Below are 19,927 nucleotides of genomic sequence, written 5' to 3'. Positions count from 1 at the left end.
GGGTTCCCCTTTCTCCACATCCCCGCCAACATCTGTCATTTCCTGACTTGTTAATTTTAGCCATTCTGCATGGTGTGAGGTGGTATCTCATTGAGGTTTTGATTTGGATTTCCCTGATGCCGAGCGATATTGAACACTTTTTCATGTGTCTGTTGGCCATTTGGATGTCTTCTTTGGAAAAATGTCAGTTCATGTCTTCTGCCCATTTCTTGATTGGATTCTTTGTTCTTTTGGTGTTGAGTTTGATGAGTTCTTTATAGATTTTGGATACTAGCCCTTTATCTGATAGGTCATTTGCAAATATCTTCTCCCATTCTGTCAGTTGTCTTTTGGTTTTGTTGACTGTTTCCTTTGCTTTGCAAAAGCTTTTTATCTTGATGAAGTCCCAATAGTTCATTTTTGCCCTTGCTTCCCTTGCCTTTGGCGATGTTTCTGGGAAGAAGTTGCTGCAGCTGAGGTCGAAGAGGTTGCTGCCTGTGTTCTCCTTTAGGATTTTGATGGACTCCTGTCTCACATTGAGGTCTTTCAACCATTTGGAGTCTATTTTTGTGTGTGGTGTAAGGAAATGGTCCAGTTTCATTCTTCTGCATGTGGCTGTCCAATTTTCCCAACACCATTTGTTGAAGAGACTGTCTTTTTTCCATTGGACATTCTTTCTTGCTTTGTCAAAGATTAGTTGACCATAGAGTTGAGGGTCCATTTCTGGGCTCTCTATTCTGTTCCATTGATCTATGTGTCTGTTTTTGTGCCAGTACCATACTGTCTTGATGATGACAGCTTTGTAGTAGAGCTGGAAGTCTGGAATTGTGATGCCGCCAGCTTTGCTTTTCTTTTTCAACATTCCTCTGGCTATGCGCCGTCTTTTCTGGTTCCATACAAATTTTAGGATTATTTGTTCCATTTCTTTGAAGAAAGTGGATGGTATTTTGATGGGGATTGCATTGAATGTGTAGATTGCTCTAGGTAGCATTGACATCTTCACAATATTTGTTCTTCCAATCCATGAGCATGGAACGTTTTTCCATTTCTTTGTGTCTTCCTCAATTTCTTTCATGAGTATTTTATAGTTTTCTGAGTACAGATCCTTTGCCTCTTTGGTTAGATTTATTCCTAGGTATCTTATGGTTTTGGGTGCGATTGTAAATGGGATCGACTCCTTAATTTCTCTTTCTTCTGACTTGTTGTTGGTGTATAGGAATGCCACTGACTTCTGTGCATTGATTTTATATCCTGCCACTTTACTGAATTCCTGTATGAGTTCTAGCAGTTTTGGGGTGGAGTCTTTGGGATTTTCCACATAAAGTATCATATCAATTGCAAAGAGAGTTTGACTTCTTCTTTGCCGATTTGGATGCCTTTGATTTCTTTTTGTTGTCTGATTGCTGCGGCTAGGACTTCCAATACTATGTTGAATAGCAGTGGTGATAGTGGACATCCCTGCCACGTTCCTGACCTTAGGGGGAAAGCTCTCAGTTTTTCCCCATTGAGAATGATATTCGCTGTAGGTTTTTCATAGATGGCTTTTATGATATTGAGGTATGTACCCTCTATCCCTATACTCTGAAGAGTTTTGATCAAGAAAGGATGCTGTACTTTGTCAAATGCTTTTTCTGCATCTATTGAGAGGATCATATGATTCTTGTTCTTTCTTTTGTTAATGTATTGTATCACGTTGATTGATTTGCGGATGTTGAACCAACCTTGCAACCCAGGGATAAATCCCACTTGGTCGTGGTGAATAATCCTTTTAATGTACTGTTGGATCCTATTGGCTAGTATTTTGGTGAGAATTTTTGCATCCATGTTCATCAGGGATATTGGTCTGTAATTCTCCTTTTTGATGGGGTCTTTGTCTGGTTTGGGGATCAAGGTAATGCTGTCCTCATAAAATGAGTTTGGAAGTTTTCCTTCCATTTCTATTTTTTGGAACAGTTTCAGAAGGATAGGTATTAATTCTTCTTGAAATGTTTGGTAGAATTCCCCTGGGAAGCCATCTGGCCCTGGGCTTTTGTGTTTTGGGAGATTTTTGATGACTGCTTCTACTTCCTTAGTGGTTATAGGTCTGTTCAGGTTTTCTATTTCTTCCTGGTTCAGTTTTGGTAGTTGATACATCTCTAGGAATGCATCCATTACTTCCAGGTTATCTAATTTGCTGGCATAGAGTTGCTCATAATATGTTCTTATAATTGTTTGTATTTCTTTGGTGTTGGTTGTGATGTCTCCTCTTTCATTCATGATTTTGTTGATTTGGGTCATTTCTCTTTTCTTTTTGATAAGTCTGGCCAGGGGCTTATCAATCTTGTTAATTCTTTCAAAGAACCAGCTCCTAGTTTCGTTGATCTGTTCTACCGTTCTTTTGGTTTCTATTTCATTGATTTCTGCTCTGATCTTTATTATTTCTCTTCTCCTGCTGGGTTTAGGCTTTATTTGCTGTTCTTTCTCCAGCTCCTTTAGGTGTAGGGTTAGGTTGTGTACTTAAGACCTTTCTTGTTTCTTGAGAAAGGCTTGTATTGCTATATACTTTCCTCTTAGGACTGCCTTTGCTGTATCCCAAAGATTTTGAATAGTTGTGTTTTCATTTTCATTGGTTTCCATGAATTTTTTTAATTCTTCTTTAATTTCCTGGTTGACCCATTCATTCTTCAGTAGGATGCTCTTTAGCCTCCATGTATTTGAGTTCTTTCTGACTTTCCTCTTGTGATTGAGTTCTCGTTTCAAAGCATTGTGGTCTGAAAATATGCAGGGATGATCCCAATCTTCTGGTACCGGTTGAGACGTGATTTATGACCTAGGATGTGATCTATTCTGGAGAATGTTCCATGAGCACTAGAGAAGAATGTGTATTCCGTTGCTTTGGGATGGAATGTTCTGAATATGTCTGTGAAGTCCATTTGGTCCAGTGTGTCATTTAAAGTCTTTATTTCCTTGTTGATCTTTTGCTTAGACGATCTGTCCATTTCAGTGAGGGGGGTGTTAAAGTCCCCCACTATTATTGTATTGTTGTCAATGTGTTTCTTTGCTTTTGTTATTAATTGCCTTATATAATTGGCTGCTCCCATGTTAGGGGCATAGATATTTACAATTGTTAGATCTTCTTGTTGGATAGACCCTTTAAGTAGGATATAGTGTCCTTCCTCATCTCTTATTACAGTCTTTGGTTTAAAATCTAATTTGTCTGATATAAGGATTGCCACCCCAGCTTTCTTTTGGTGTCCATTAGCATGGTAAATGGTTTTCCACCCCCTCACTTTCAATCTGGGGGTGTCTTTGGGTCTAAAATGAGTCTCTTGCAGACAGCATATCGATGGGTCTTGTTTTTTAATCCAATCTGATAGCCTGTGTCTTTTGATTGGGGCATTTAGCCCATTTACATTCAGGGTAACTATTGAAAGATAGGAATTCAGTGCCATTGTATTGCCTGTAAAGTGACTGTTACTGTATATTGTTTGTGTTCCTTTCTGTCTATGTTGCTTTTAGGCTCTCTCTTTGCTTAGAGGACCCCTTTCAATATTTGTTGTAGGGCTGGTTTCGTGTTTGCATATTCCTTTAGTTTTTGTTTGTCCTGGAAGCTTTTTATCTCTCCTTCAATTTTCAATGACAGCCTAGCTGGATATAGTATTCTTGGCTGCATATTTTTCTCATTTAGTGCTCTGAATATGTCCTGCCAGTCCTTTCTGGCCTGCCAGGTCTCTGTGGATAAGTCTGTTGCCAATCTAATGTTTCTACCATTGTAGGTTACATATCTCTTCTCCCGAGCTGCTTTCAGGATTTTCTCTTTGTCTCTGAGACTCGTAAGTTTTACTATTAGATGTCAGGGTGTTGACCTATTTTTATTGATTTTGAGAGGGGTTCTCTGTGCTTCCTGGATTTTGATGCCTGTTTCCTTCCCCAAATTAGGGAAGTTCTCTGCTATAATTTGCTCCATTATACCTTCTGCCCCTCTCTCTCTTTCTTCTTCTTCTGGGATTCCAATTATTCTAATGTTGTTTTGTCTTATGGTATCGTTTATCTCTCGAATTCTGCCCTCGTGATCCAGTAGTTGTTTATCTCTCTTTTTCTCAGCTTCTTTATTTTCCATCATTTGGTCTTCTATCTCACTGATTCTTTCTTCTGCCTCATTTATCCTAGCAGTTAGCGCCCCCATATTTGATTGCACCTCATTGATAGCCTTTTTGATTTCTTCTTGGTTAGATTTTAGTTCTTTTACTTCTCCAGAAAGGGTTTCTCTAATAACTTCCATGTTTTTTTCAAGCCCAGCTAGTATCTTTAAAGTGATGATTCTGAACTCTAGATCTGACATCGTACTAATGTCCGTATTGGTAGGTCCCTGGCAGTCGGTACTACCTCTTGTTCTTTTTGTTGAGGTGATTTTTTCCGTCTTGTCATTTTGTGCAGAGGAGAATAGATTAATGAGAGAACAAAATGCTAGCAGGGTAACAACGTCCCCAGAAAATATACTCTAAACAAATCAGAAAAGACCTGAAGCAGTGGGAAAAGAAAGGGAAAGAGAGAAAAAAGAAAAGGAAAGAAAAAAAGAAAAAAGATAAAGATAAAGATAAAAACAAACAAAAGCAGAACAAAACAAAACAAAACAAAAACAGAATGTGATCAAATATGATCAGGCTGGATTATAGATCAGTGCCACACACTAGATTTTGGGTGTATTTTGGTCTGTTAAAAGAAAGTTCCTCCCAAAATTTTAAAGAAAGAAAAACTTATATATGTACAAAAATAAGGGTTGATATGATGAAGGGATGGAATATGACTGTAAAGATGGAAATTATAAAAAATTTTATAAAAGGATTTGATAAGTTGTTTGAAAAAAGAAAGAAGAGGATTAAAAAAGAAAGAAAAAAGGGAGAGAATGTGATCAGGCAGGGGAGTAGAAAAAAACCATACACTAGAGATTTAGAGTATATTTTGATCTGTTAGAAGAGACTATCTCAAGATTTTAAAGAGAGAACAACTTATATATATATGCCAAAAATACGGGTAACTACTATGAAGGGATAGAATATGACTTTAAAAATGAAAAATAAAAATGTTTTTTTTTTAAAAAAGGGATTGATAAGATGTTGGTTGAAAAAGGGAAAAAGAAAAATTCAAAAAAAAAGAAAAAAGAAAAAAAAAAGACAGTTAAAAAAAATAATTAACTTTGAAAGAGTAAAGAATCATGGTAAAAAAGCCATGAATTCTATGTGCAGTATTCCTCTAGCGCTGGAGTTCTGCCCTTCTCATTGATCGGTAAACTTGGTCTTGGCTGGCTGTTCTCGCTGATCTTCTGGGGGAGGGGCCTGTTGCCATGGTTCCCAAATGTCTTTGCCGGAGGCAGAATTGCCCCGCCCTTGCCAGTCCGGGCTGAGTAATCTGCTCGGGTTTGCTCTCCGGAGCTTTTGTTCCCTGCAAGCTTTCCGTACAGCTTTAGAGGCGGAGAGTGAAAATGGCGGCCTCCCACTCTCCGCCCCGGTGGAGCCGAGAACTCAGGGTCCCGCTCCTCAGCGAGCCCCCAGAGAAAAGCAGTCAGTCACTCCCGTCTCCCCGGTCTCCGGCCACACTCCGCGCTCCCCCGGCCTGTGACCGCGCCTTTCTATCCGGCACCCGACCCCGGGTGGAGTCTCCAAACCCAGCAGATCCCCGCGGTGCGCTCCCGCACCTCTCCTCCCGGGGAAAGAAGGTGAGTCTCCCCGGATCTGCCGCTTGTTGGGTCCCTGCTGGAGGAGCAGTGGCCCGACTGTGCCGCGGATCACGGTTTATGGCAACCCCGAGCTGAGAGCCCGCGCCTGGGCTCCGTCTCTGCAGCCGGCTTTCCTGCTCCAGTACCTGGGAGCTCTGCCGCACTCAGGCACCCCTGGTCTTTCTGTGACCCCGAGGGTCCTGAGACCACACTGTCCCGCGAGGGTTCCACCCCCCACTTCGCCACCAGAGTGACGTCCCTCAGCGGAGCCGACTTCTAAAAGTTCCGATTTTGTGCTCCGTGGCTCTATCACTTGCCAGAAGCGGCGGACGGAGGCCCCTCCCCCGCCGTCTATCCTCCCGAATAACGCCTCGGATTCACTTCTCCGAACGTCCTACCTTCCAGAAAGTGGTCGCTTTTCTGTTCAGAGAGTTGTTGCTATTCTTTTCTTCGATCTCCTGTTGAGTTTGTAGGTGTTCAGAATGGTTTGATCCCTATCCAGCTGAATTCCTGAGAGGAGACGAAATCCAGGTCTCCTACTCCTCCGCCATCTTGCTCCGCCCCCTTCTGCCCATTTTTTGACTTGATTATTTGTTTTTTGGGTGTTGAGTTTGAGAAGTTCTTTATAGATCTTGGATATCAGCCCTTTATGTGTAGTATCATTTGCAAATATCTTCTCCCATTCTGTGGGTTGTATCTTTGTTTTGCTGTTTCCTTTCCTGTGCAGAAGCTTTTTATCTTGATGAAGTCCCAAAAGTTCATTTTTGTTTTTGTTTCCCTTGCCTTTGGAGACATGTTTTGAAAGAAGTTGCTGTGGCAGATAAGGAATAGCATAGAGGACATTAGGAGCAGGAAGGGAAAAATGAAGGGGAGGAAATCAGAGGGGGAGATGAACCATGAGAGACTACGGACTCTGGAAATCAAACTGAGGGTTTTAGAGGGGAGGGGGGTGGGGGATGCGTGAGCCCGGATGGGTATTAAAGAGGACACTTGTTTCATTGAGCATGGGGTGTTATACGCAAACAATGAATCATGGAACACTACATCAAAAACTAATGATGCACTGTGTGGTGACTAACATAACATAATAAAAAATCATATATAAAAAACCCTAATAATTCAAAGTTAAGAAAAAGAAATTTTATTTTGCAGTGTATTTTTATTATTGCATTAGAATGCAGAGTTTGATGCAGATAAGAACAGTGTATTATTTACAACTTACTATTCCTCATCATAATCCAAGCTCTGGAATACTTGAAGTTCTCAGTAAATATTTGTTAAAATTGAAAAATTGATAAATGACTAAATAAAGTGAATTAGATGATCCTTCTCCTGCATGATATATATTTTAAAAAGGCCAGCGAGGAAGATAATGTCATAATTGACTAATCTTAACTACTGGTCAGTGTAATATCAGAATTGGTAAAGCAGAGCTGGAGAGTGACAGGGTCCTTAGGAGAGTCATCATCAAGTACAAATTGCAATATACCACAAGCTCCATCCAGGTTTGTATCCAAGACTCTGTGAGGTATGCTAGGAGGCACCCCAGGCAGGTAATAGCATTGAGGTCCCACAGCAGCCAGGGCAGTAATAAGGGCAATTCTAAGATGTGTCCTGGGGAAGAAGGATGGAAGTAACAAGAATTAGGCAGCTCAGTCGGGTCCCAGACAAGGGGATGGGGTTCAGAACTCAGTGGCTCTCATAGTTACCGGGAACTAGAGCAAACATGAGATGTCAAGTCACAGGCCCCCTCCTACTAAATGGAAAGGCACAGTGAGGTCGAGGGGGGACATCAGAGTCTTTCAGGTACACACCTATGAGTCTACACCAGGACCCCAGATTCCAGGCCACTCTTGTGTGGAAGACAAGCCCGTGAGCTCCAAAGGCAGGTGACCCTTTCTGAATTCCGGCATTGCCACCATGTTTGTGTGAACTTGGCCAAGTTACTTAACCTCTACGAGCCTTAATTTTCTGCCTGTTAGATGAGTATCAGAATAAGAGTTCTACCTCATAGGGTTTTTGTTAGGATTAACTGAAGTAAGATATGTATATTTCATAGTAAAGAACCACTGAAAAGAGTTAGAAAATGATCACAAGGGCTAGCTGTTGCTGTTACCATGAGCTGGTGAGGAAGACCAGTCAGGCAATGGCTATGGGATTTGGGAAGGGTGGGGGAAATGGGTGGTGGGGAAGGGGCAAGAGGGACCAGTGAAGAGATAAACAGGAAATGAGAATTTGAACTACAGGGGGGTTGAAAAGAAGAGAGGATTGAAGTCATACAGGAAAGCACAGGTTAAGAGATCTTGGTGACTTGGCTGTGAAGAAGCAACAGCCCTGTCCAAGCTGCCACAAAGAGTTGAAGCATTAGTGACTGGGGGTGATAGGGTAACTGGGACAGAAAGAGGAAGTGTGCCAGGGAGAAAGGGTTTAGGAAGAAGAGGAGAGTGAGTCAGAGAAATTGGGATTTGAAACTACAATGTAGAGATGAGTCAAAGCCCCAGGTGGAGTTTGGGGATCCATCAATAAGAGCTGAGAGAGCTGAGAGGTGGTGGTGGGGTGGGTGGTGGGGACAGAGACACAGAGAAGCAGTTTTGAGAGGAAGGCCCATAAAGAGGGGGAGAACACACCAAAGAAGAGTAGAATCAGGACTCGAGAGGTGGCAGCTCATGGCACGGAGGGCAGCAGAAGCAAGGAAGGGACAAAAAAGCAGCGCTATCAAGCAGCTAAGTCTGCGGAGAGCCCAGATGCAACATGAGGACGTCCAGGCACTGATCACCCACGTCCATAGTGGGTGATGAGGAAAACAAAGGCAAGAGAAATGTAGCTTAAATTAAATCTCCTTACAGCTTGCAGCCCACTGATGGACACCTGAAACATGCAGAGCATGACCTACCTCAAGAAACTCATGGCTGCCTTAGGACTTATGTTTTATTAAAGACTAAAAGTAACCTTATCTTAACAGCAGCTGGTCCTCAAGGTCCTGAAAGCCTTGCATCCATATTCCTTAGAGACTTATGCTATCCCTAACCCCCACGAACTAAAAAGTATATAATCAGTCACTGCTCACCATCCCAGGGCAGCTCTTTCTGCCCACGGGTCCTGTCCCCATGCTATAACAAAATCACCATTTTGCACCAAAAACATCTCAAGAATTCTTTCTTGGCCATTCACTCTTGAACCCAAACTTCACATCATATCAGACAGTGGAAAAAAACAGTCTCACTCAGGCTTTAACTTTCCTCTTTGGTGAAAAGGGAGTTAACAACTGATCTCTGAGGGCGAAATGCTGTGTGGAGCCAGAGTGGTGGGGCAGAAACCAGGCTGTGTGGGATAATAGAGCTCTTTAAACAGAATGCAGTGAGGGAACTCTGAATTTTTCAGAATTTTTAAGGTGAAAGGAACTTGTATAATAGCTTCAAAGATCAGCAAGGTCAAAGGAAGGCGGTCCAGTAACCATGGGTGCAGAGTATTGACCTGGCTTCTAGTGGAAAAATAAAACAGGCTACAATAGTGGGCATAATAGAATAAAATCGGCAAAAGAATCCTATGATGGGTGTCCTTTCTCTCAGATATTCTCTGTGAAACATTCTGGTTCTTCTGGTTCTTACAAATTGAATCAAACCCACCAAGGCCTGGAGAGGTAGGAAAGCCAGAACCATGGAGTAGCTTGGAAACAAAGGCAGTCCTTAATGGAGACTGTAAATATTCATTTAAATATCTTAGGGTTCTGATTAACTGCTTATGATGTCCTGTGGACTAACACAAAACTACCTTCTCATGTCCTTATACTTTACATAACATTAAGTTTGTTCATCACCACTAAGGAAGTCAGTAAGCAACAGTCTTGATACATAAAGTGTGTGTGAGATTTCATATTCATGGACCTTAAGATGAAATGAAGTTTAATTAAGCAATAAAAGCCTAGAATTTCTATGGTGTGTTGGCGGTGACAAAGCTAACAGTTTCTTTATTACAGTGTTCTACCTTACTATAAAATTGTTCTGGGCAAAACTAACCCAAGTCTAAGGGTCCTACAATACATGAAAGCACATTTAAAGGAAAACAGTTTAGAAAAATCTCTCAGCAGTTAATGGTTCAGATCATTTAGTGGGCTTGGACCTTTAACAACGAACAGAAGATTTCTCCAAAGAAAGATTTTCTCAGAAAAAGGATGCTTTTTCATGGATGATGATGTTATTAAGAAAATGTTTTGTGTTCAAGAGTGAAAACTTAACAAAAGCCTTTTGAATTTTTGCCCAGAAAATCTGTCTGGATTTTGATTTAACATTTACCAAGTATATCTGGCATACAGATCTAGACAGACATTGCCAGACAGAGCTCAATGCTCTGAGATTAGAGTTTCTGAATTTACTTCTTCCTTTAGGTCACACAGACTTTAGTTTAAGCTCAGTTTCCTTTAAAGGCAATAATTGGCCCTAGACAGACTCCTTACTTCGGCATAAAACAAAGACAATAGGGAGTCTTCATTTTGGTATTCAGGAAAGTTTCTTGGTTACTAACCCATGCACTGTTAATAACAACTATTTTTTTGTATTGTTTGTTTATAAATCATTTCAATATAAATCATCTCATCGTCTCTAGATATAATCATCCTGAGATGTACTTACTATCCTCATTTTTCAGGTGAAGAAAACATAATGGCTCAGTCATTAGGCATCTGCCTTCAGCTTGGGTCATGATCCCAGTGTCCTGGTTTCGAGCCCCGCATCGGGCTCCCTGCTCGGCAGGAAGCCTGCTTCTCCCTCTCCCACTCCCCCTGCTTGTGTTCCCTCTCTTGCTGTGTCTCTCTCTGTCAAATAAATAAATAAAATCTTTAAAAAAAAAAAAAGAAACAGAATGGAAATAAATACAATAAGTCAATGCTATGCGATATTTTCTGGATTCCTAAGGTGATCTGGGTGGGAGATGGAATCAAATGAGTCCTAGGGACAGTGAAATTGGGAGAGGAGACAACATGAAAGGAAGAGCAGAAGACAGGCCAATAGAGACAGTGGGAGGTTTCACAATGATTTTTCTATCTGAATCCATGGTCTTGTCAGGAAACAAGTGACCACCTCCTCTGAATCGACAAGCATGATATCTAATCTGAAGCTTAAAATGGAGACTATATTGGACATCTTCAGAACCTATGGTTGTCATATACATGTAGTTGACCCTCCAGAGTTGAATTAAACAATTGAACCAATGGACTTTTAGTTGGTTGGACCTTTAGAATTTCTTCATGATCTTCAGACTCACAGGAATTTATATAATGGAGCATGGATCTTTTTTACTGCCTGTGATTTTAATATGTTTAAAATTAAAACCACACTAATGTTCTAGAAGAACTGTTGGTTCTCAAAATTTAAGCACGCATTCCCTATACTAAAATGATTGTAATAAGAACCACTCCATTTTATTTGTTTATTTATTAGATAAGTATTTTTTTGAGTACCTGGTAAGTGCAAGGTACTTTGCCAGGTTCTATGGAGAAAAATCAAGTGTTTTTAATTGTTGCTTGTTAACCCTGAAAATATAAATGGGAAGTACTATGTAGCATAAGACTCTTAATTGAAATTATTTGAGCATTTGGATTTTCTATACCTAATATTTGATATACTCATTAAGACAGCATAAGAATATTTAACATTCAAGCCAGAATGTTTAACATGTCAGTTCAACAATATTTGTCACACATATTCTATGGATTCCACACCATGTTAGTCTTTGAGGATACACAGATATGTAAACCTCTTTTATCATGAAGCTCATTAAGACCCAGAGCTATTAATATCAACTATGCTGCAAAATTTCCTTGGTGCCTTAGAAATACAAAGACCTCTCACTGTATTCTTCAGTGTTGATTTGGGACAGGGCTTGGTATCTATTATTTTTATGCCTCATGAAGGATTCTAATATCTAGCCAATGAAAAGAATCACTGGCCTCATGGAAGTTATTTTGCTTATGACCTATTCTTTATTTTTCAAAGAATCATTTACTGTAGTTTCTCATAAAACTAGACATACACCAGCCCTATCACCAGCAATTTTACTCCTAGGTTACTCAAAATAAATAAATACACATGTCCACAAAAGGACATGTACAAGAATGTTTGTGACACTTTATTAATAATAGCTCGTGTGTCCAACAAAAGGAAAATGAGGGGGAGCCCTCTGATATACTCATACAATGAAATACCACTCACCAACTTAAAGGAATGAACTACTGAATACACACAATGTGAATAAATCTCAAAAAATATTACACTAAATGAAAGTGTACTGAAACCTGCATACTGAATCATCCTATTTGTCTTCAGTTCTAGAATAGGCAACAGTAATTTATGGTGGAAAATAATCAAAACAGTGATTGCCTTGAGGGGGTTGGCAGTTGAGAAAGACCAAGAAGGAACTCTCTAAGATGACAGCAATATTCTATTTATTAATAGAGATTTGGTTACCCTGGGACATGCATTTATCAAAACTCAAAGCATGCTGTACCTAAGAAAAGAAGAAACCTCAAAAGAAAAAAAAAAAAAAACAGATCTTGAGCTCTAATTAATGGTATGTATTTTGAAGTATCTAGGGGAGGAATGTACTGATGCAGCTTACATTGAGGGATGTGAAAATGAGATAGATTGATGGATGGAAAGCAGGATGGATAGATAGATTTAAGAAAGCAAATAGAATAAAATATTAATGCAGAATCTAGGTGGTGGGCATAGGGGTGTGCACTATAAGACTGGTTCAGCTTTTTTGTATATTTGAAAATTTATATGATTAAATATTAGGAAAAATTATAAAAGCATGTCTATAGCGTTTAAGGTGTCTAATGTTATTCCAAGCACTTTGTATGCGTTAACTCATTCATTTTGCATAAGTCTTGTGACAGAAAGAGGCTGGTTGTCCACCGAATCTACCTCTTCTCCCCAGTTGCACAGCTGTTTCTAACCAGTCACGTGCTTACCTGTGGTCACATGACTGAGCTCTGGCCAGTGGACTGGGAGCAGAAGTGATGGGTACCATCACAAGGCCTGGCCCATAGAAACCGTTCCCATCTGAGACTGGATGGAAACATCATAACCTTGGTACCTTAAGCTGAAGGTGAGGCCCTGACCCGCTGGAGGAGCAATGCTGGCCTATCGGAAATATCTGCCTGGGACTTCTTTTGAGCTTGAAATATATTTCTTGGTTATACAATAGAAATGTGTGGTTTTATCTACTGTAGTAGCTAGTACCACTCTAACTTGCAGGTAATTCTACATGATAGGTCCTAAGAGTATCCTTATTTAACACATAAGGATATAATCTAGAAGTAAGACAGCTCAGCAGCAGGCTGGGATGCAAACTCAGGCAGTTTGGTTCCAGAGTCTAGACTCCTGAGTATTAACACTATTTCTGCCCCTTTCTCTCTTGTAGGTACAAATAAATAATTGTTTGTTTCTCCTTCAAGCAACCGATATAACTCAGCGGCAGTGGATCACCTTTCAAAATACAAATTTGTATTCCCAGGAGCAGACTTTTCTTAGTAATGACTGAGTGTGCTGGTCTGCCAATTCTGCTACATGTCAGCCAGGTCTGGGGAAAGCAGGGGGAGGCAGGAAGGAAGAAGAGGACACAAACAGCAGTGCTGACCGTTGAAGGTACATTATTGTCACTGTTAATCTAAATAGTTAAGAACAGGGAGGAATCCCTATCCATTGTATATAGCTTACTAATGTCCTTTTGACCAGTGCTTCCTCTGGTCCCCCAAAATTCATATCAGAATAGGGAGGGTTGAGCTTCTCCCTTGACCTCCCCCTGGCCATATCTCATCAGTAGCATAAAAGGGAACTTATTCACCCCAGATCAATACTTGATATAAACTATGTGTCTTGGTTTACTGAACTTCTGGTAATGAAGCAGGTGTCTACAAGACCAAAAATGTAAAATGGAGATGCCAGAAGAGAACCTCTGATATTTTGCTGAGCTGAGTTTTGATAGGTTCACCATATTCCAAAGAAATAAAGTAATGACTATAATACAGCATAGGTTTTCCACAATGCACACAGAGGCAGGAAGCAGAAAAATTTATATATAAACCTATTAGTGTGGTGCTCTGGAACTTGTACTAACCATCAGACTCCTAATTACCAGATGCCATGCAGCTTTGAGTTACATTTAGGAAATTACTGAGGTTGCCAAATTCATATTTAAAAAGAATAACAAAGTACGGTAATGACAGATAGCTTGGTGAATCAACACAGAATTAAGTGAAATTCAGCCATGTCCCTTCTGTTTTCATGTTTGTGATGTTTTATCAGGTTACTGAACATGAAAATAAATCAATACAGATCATCCTTTACTTTTTTATGTTTGTTATGCTTTATCAGGTCACTGAACATGAAAATAAATCAATACAGATCATTTTGCATTACTCCAGTCAGAGGTTGCAAGCCAGCAAACAGTTTGGTACCAGGACTATTGACAATTGTTTCTGAATATTAATGGTTAAAAATCTCTGAGCATCCAGATGATCTGAAATATCTTAGATTTCAAAATGCAGTCCTCAGCTTCCTCAAAGATCTCTAGATCTTTCTCAAACCTTACTCTTAAACTTAACCTTTATTTTTTTAATTTAATTTAATTTTATTATGTTATGTTAGTCCCCATACAGTACATAATTACTTTTTGATGTAGTGTTCCATGATTCATTGTTTTCAAATAACACCCAGTGCTCCATGCAATATGTGCCCTCCTTAATACCCATCACCAGGCTCACCCATCCCCCCACCACCCTCCCCTCTAAAACCCTCAGGTTGTTTCTCAAAGTCCATAGTCTCTCATGGTTAGTCTCCCCATCCGATTCCCCCCCTTCATTTTTCCCTTCCTTCTCCTAATGTCCTCCATGCTATTTTTCATGTTCCACAAATAAGTGAAACCATATGATAATTGACTTTCTCTGCTTGAATTATTTCACTTAGCATAATCTCCTCCAGTCCCATCCATGTTGATGTAAAAGTTGGGTATTCATCCTTTCTGATGGCTGAGTAATATTCCACTGTATATATGGACCACATCGTCTTTATCCATTCATCTGTTGAAGGGCCTCTCGGCTCTTTCAACAGTTTGGCTATTGTGGACATTGCTGCTATAAACATTGGGGTGCATATAGCACTTTTTTTCACTACATCTGTGTCTTTGAGGTAAATACCCAGGAGTGCAATTGCTGGGTCATAGGGTAGCTCTATTTTAAAATTTTTGAGGCACCTCCACACTGTTTTCCAAAGTGGCTGTACCAACTTGCATTCTCACCAACAGTGTAAGAGGGTTCCCCTTTCTCCACAACCTCTCCAACATTTGTTGTTTCTTGCCTTGTCAATTTTTGCCATTCTAACTGGTGTAAGGTGGTATCTCAGTGTGGTTTTGATTTGAATTTCCCTGATGGCTAATGATGATGAACATTTTTTCATGTGTCTGTTAGCCATTCGTATGTCTTCTTTTGAAAACTGTCTGTTCATGTCTTCTGCCCATTTTTTGACTTGATTATTTGTTTTTTGGGTGTTGAGTTTGAGAAGTTCTTTATAGATCTTGGATATGAGCCCTTTATCTGTAGTGTCATTTGCAAATATCTTCTCCCATTCTGTGGGTTGCCTCTTTGTTTTGTTGACTGTTTCCTTTCCTGTGCAGAAGCTTTTTATCTTGATGAAGTCCCAAAAGTTCATTTCCCCTTTTGTTTCACTTGCATTTGGAGATGTATCTTGAAAGAAGTTGCTGTGGCTGATGTCGAAGAGGTTACTGCCTATGTTCTCCTCTAGGATTTTGATGGATTCCTGTCTCACATTGAGGTCTTTCATCCATTTTGAGTTTATCTTTGTGTATGGTGTTAGAGAATGGTCGAGTTTCATTCTTCTGTATGTAGCTGTCCAGTTTTCCCAGCACTTTTATTGAAGAGACTGTCTTTTTCCCATTGCATACTTTTTGCTGCTGTGTCGAAAATTGGTTGACCATAGAGTCGAGGGTCCATATCTGGGCTCTCTATTTGTTCCATTGGTCTATATGTCTGTTTTTGTGCCAGTACCATGTTGTCTTGGTGATCACGACTTTGTAATATAGCTTGAAATCAGGCAACGTGATGCCCCCAGCTTTGTTTTTCAACATTTCCTTGGTGATTCGGGGTCTTTTCTGATTCCATACAAATTTTGGGATTGTTTGTTCCAGCACTTTGAAAAATGTCATTGGAATTTTGATCGGGATGGTGTTGAAGATATAGATTGCTCTGGGCAGCATAGACATTTTAACAATGTTTATTCTTCCAATCCATGAGCATAGAATGTTTTTCCATCTTTTTGTGTCTTCTTCAATTTCTTTCATGAGTGTTCTGTAGTTCCTAGAGTATAGATCCTTTACCTCTTTGGTTAAGTTTATTCTGAGTTATCTTATGGTTTTTGGTGCTATTGTAAATGGAATTTATTCTCTAATTTCTCTTTCTACAGTTACATTGTTAGTGTATAAGAAAGCAACTGAGGTAAATACCCAGTAGTGCAATTGCTGGGTCATATGGTTGCTCTATTTTCACCTTTTTGAGGAACCTCCATACTGTTTTCCAGAGTGGCTGCACCAGCTTGCATTCCCACCAACAGTGTAGGAGGGTTCCCCTTTCTCCACATCCTCGCTAACATCTGTCATTTCCTGACTTATTAATTTTAGCTATTCTGACTGGTTTTAAGGTAGTATCTCATTGAGGTTTTGATTTGGATTTCCCTGATGCCGAGCGATGTTGAGCACTTTTTCATGTCTGTTGGCCATTTGGAAGTCTTCTTTGAAAAAATGTCTGTTCATGTCTTCTGTCCATTTCTTGATTGGATTATTTGTTCTTTGGGTGTGAGTTTGATAAGTTCTTTGTAGTTTTTGGATACTAGCCCTTTATCTGATATGTCATTTGCAAATAACTTCTCCCATTCTGTCATGATCAGAAGGGGTACATGCACCCCAATGTTTATAGCAGCAATGTCCACAATAGTCAAACTATGGAAAGAGTCAAGATGTCCATCAACAGATGAATGGGTAAAGAATATGTGAGATATACACACACAAGCACACACACACACACACACGCACACAATGGAATATGATGCAGCCATCAAAAAAATGAAATCTTGCCATTTGCAACAATGTGGATGGAACTGGAGGATATTATGTTAAGCGAAATAAGTCAGTCAAAGAAAAACATGTATCATATGATCTTACTGATATGAGGAATTCTTAATCTCAGGAAACAAACTGAGGGTTGCTGGAGTGGTGGGGGGTGGGAGGGATGGGGTGGCTGGGTGATAAACATTGGGTAGGGTATGTGCTATGGTGAGCGCTATAAATTGTGTAAGACTGATGAATCACAGACCTGTACCTCTGAAACAAATAATACATTATATGTTGTTGTTTTTTTTTTTTAAAAAAAGAAGATAGTAGGAAGGGAAAAATGAATGGGGGGAAATTGGAGGGGGCGATGAACCATGAGAGACTATGGACTCTGAGAAACAAACTGAAGGTTCTAGAGAGGAGGAGGGTGGGGGGATGAGTTAGCTTGGTGATGGGTATTAAAGAGGGCAGGTATTGAATGGAGCACTGGGTGTTATATGCAAACAATGAATCATGGAACACTACATCAATAAATAAATAAATAAATAAATAAATAGGGAAAAAAAAGAAAGCAACTGATTTCTGTGCATTGATTTTGTATCCTGCCACATTACTGAATTGCTGGATGAGTTCTAGTAATTTGGGGGTGGAGTCTTTTGGATTTTCCACATAAAGTATCACGTCATCTACGAATAGAGAGAGTTTGACTCCTTCTTTGCCAATTTGTGTATCTTTTATATCTTTTTGTTGTCTGATTGCTGTTGCTAGGACTTCTAGTATTATGTTGAACAATAGTGGCAAGAGTGGGCATCCTTGTCGTGTTCCTGATCTTAAGGAAAAGGCTCTCAGTTTTTCCCCATTGAGGATGATATTAGCTGTGGGTTTTTCATAGATGGATTTTATGAACTTGAGGAATGTTCCCTCTATCCCTATACTCGGAAGAGTTTTAATCAGGAAAGGATACTGTATTTTGTCAAATGCTTTTTCTGCATCAGTTGAGAGGACCATATGGTTCTTCTCTCTCCTCTTATTAATGTGTTCTATCACATTGATTGATTTGCGAATGTTGAACCACTCTTGCATCCCGGGGATAAATCCCACTTGGTCGTGGTGGATGATCCTTTTAATGTATTGTTGGATCCTATTAGCTAAGATTTTGTTGAGGATTTTGGAATCCATTTTCATCAGGGATATCGGTCTGAAATTCTCCTTTTTGATGGGGTCTTTGCCTGGTTTGGGGATTAAGGTAATGCTGGCCCCATTGAATGAGTCCAGAAGCTTCCCTTCTGTTTCTATTTTTTGAAACAGCTTCAGGACAATAGGTATTATTTCTTCTTTGAATGTTTGGTAGAATTCCCCAGGGAATCCATCAGGCCCTGGACTCTTGTTTTTTGGGAGGTTTTTGATCACTGCTTCCATCTTGTTACTGGTTATTGGCCTATTCAAGTTGTCAATTTCTTCCTGTTTCAGTCTTGGCAGTTTATAGGTTTCCAGGAAGGCATCCATTTCATCCAGGCTGCTCAGCTTATTGGCATACAGTTGTTGATAATAATTTCTAATAATTGTTTCTATTTTCTTGGTGTTAGTCGTGATCTCTCCCCTTTCATTCATAATTTTATTAATTTGGGTCCTTTCTCTTTTCTTTTTGATATGTCTGGCCAGTGGTTTATCGATCTATTTAATTCTTTCAAAGAACCCACTTCTAGTTTCGTTGATCTGATCTACTGTGTTTCTGGTTTCTAATTCATTGATCTCTGCTCTAATCTTAATTATTTCTCTTCTAATACATGGCTTAGGCATCATTTGCTGCTTTTTCTCTAGTTCTTTAAGGTGTAGAGTTAGTTGTTGAATTCGGGATTTTTCTATTTTTTTGAGTGAGGCTTGGATGGTTATGTATTTCCCCCTTAGGACCGCCTTTGCAGTATCCCATAGGTTTTGGACCAGTGTGCTTTTGTTCTCATTGGTTTTCATGAATGGTTTAAGTTCTTCTTTGATTCCCTGGTTGACCCAAACATTCTTGAGCAGAGTGGTCTTTAGTTTCCAAGTGTTTGAATTTCTGCCAAATTTCTTCTTGTGATTGAGTTCCAGTTTTAGAGCATTATGGTCTGAGAATATGCAGGGAATAATCTCAATCTTTTGGTATCGGTTGAGACCTGATTTGTGATCCAGTAATTAGTCTATTCTGGAGAAAGTTCCATGTGTGCTCAAGAAGAATGAGTATTCTGTTGTTTTAGGGTGGAATGTTCTGTATATATCTATGAGGTCCATCTGGTCCAGTGTGTCATTCAAAGCTCTTCTTTGTTGATTTTCTGCTTAGATGATCTGTCTATTGCTGAGAGTGGAGTATTGAGGTCTCCTACAATTAACATATTGTTATCAATATGACTCTTTATTTTGGTGAACAGTTGGCTTATGTAGATGGCTGCTCCCATGTTGGGGACATAGATACTTACAATTGTTAGATCTTCTTGTTGGATACACCCTTTAAGAATGATATAGTGTCCTGTATCTCTAACTACAGTCTTTAGTTTAAAATCTAATTTGTCTGATATAAGAATTGCTACACCAGCTTTCTTTTGAGGTCTGTTGGCATGGAAGATGGATCTCCATCCCTTCGCTTTCAGTCTGGATGTATCTTTAGGTTCAAAATGAGTCTCTTGTAGACAGTATATGGACGGATCCTGTCTTTTTATCCAGTCTGCAACCCTGTGCCATTTTATGGGAGCATTTAGGCCATTCACATTGAGAGTGATTATTGAAAGATATGAATTTATTGTCATCCTGTTGCCTGTGAAGTCCTTGTTTCTATAGATTATCTCTGTAAATTTCTGTTGTATATCACTCTTGGGGTCTTTCTCCTTTTATAGAACCCCCTTTAATATTTCTTGCAGGACCGGCTTAGTGTTCACATATTCTTTCAGTTTCTGCCGGTCTCTGCATCTCTCCATCCATTCTAAATGACATCTTGCCAGATAAAGTATTCTTGGCTCCATATTCTTTTCCTTTAGTACCCTGAATATGTCTTGCCAGCCCTTTCTGGCTTGCCAGGTCTCTGTGGATAGGTCTTACATTATTCTGATGTTCCTCCCTCTGTACGTAAGGAATCTCTCCCCCCTTACTGCCCTTAAGATGGTT

Source organism: Halichoerus grypus, chromosome 5 (assembly GCF_964656455.1).
Source record: "Halichoerus grypus chromosome 5, mHalGry1.hap1.1, whole genome shotgun sequence".
NCBI lineage: Eukaryota > Metazoa > Chordata > Mammalia > Carnivora > Phocidae > Halichoerus > Halichoerus grypus.
This window is presented reverse-complemented; position numbering follows the sequence as displayed.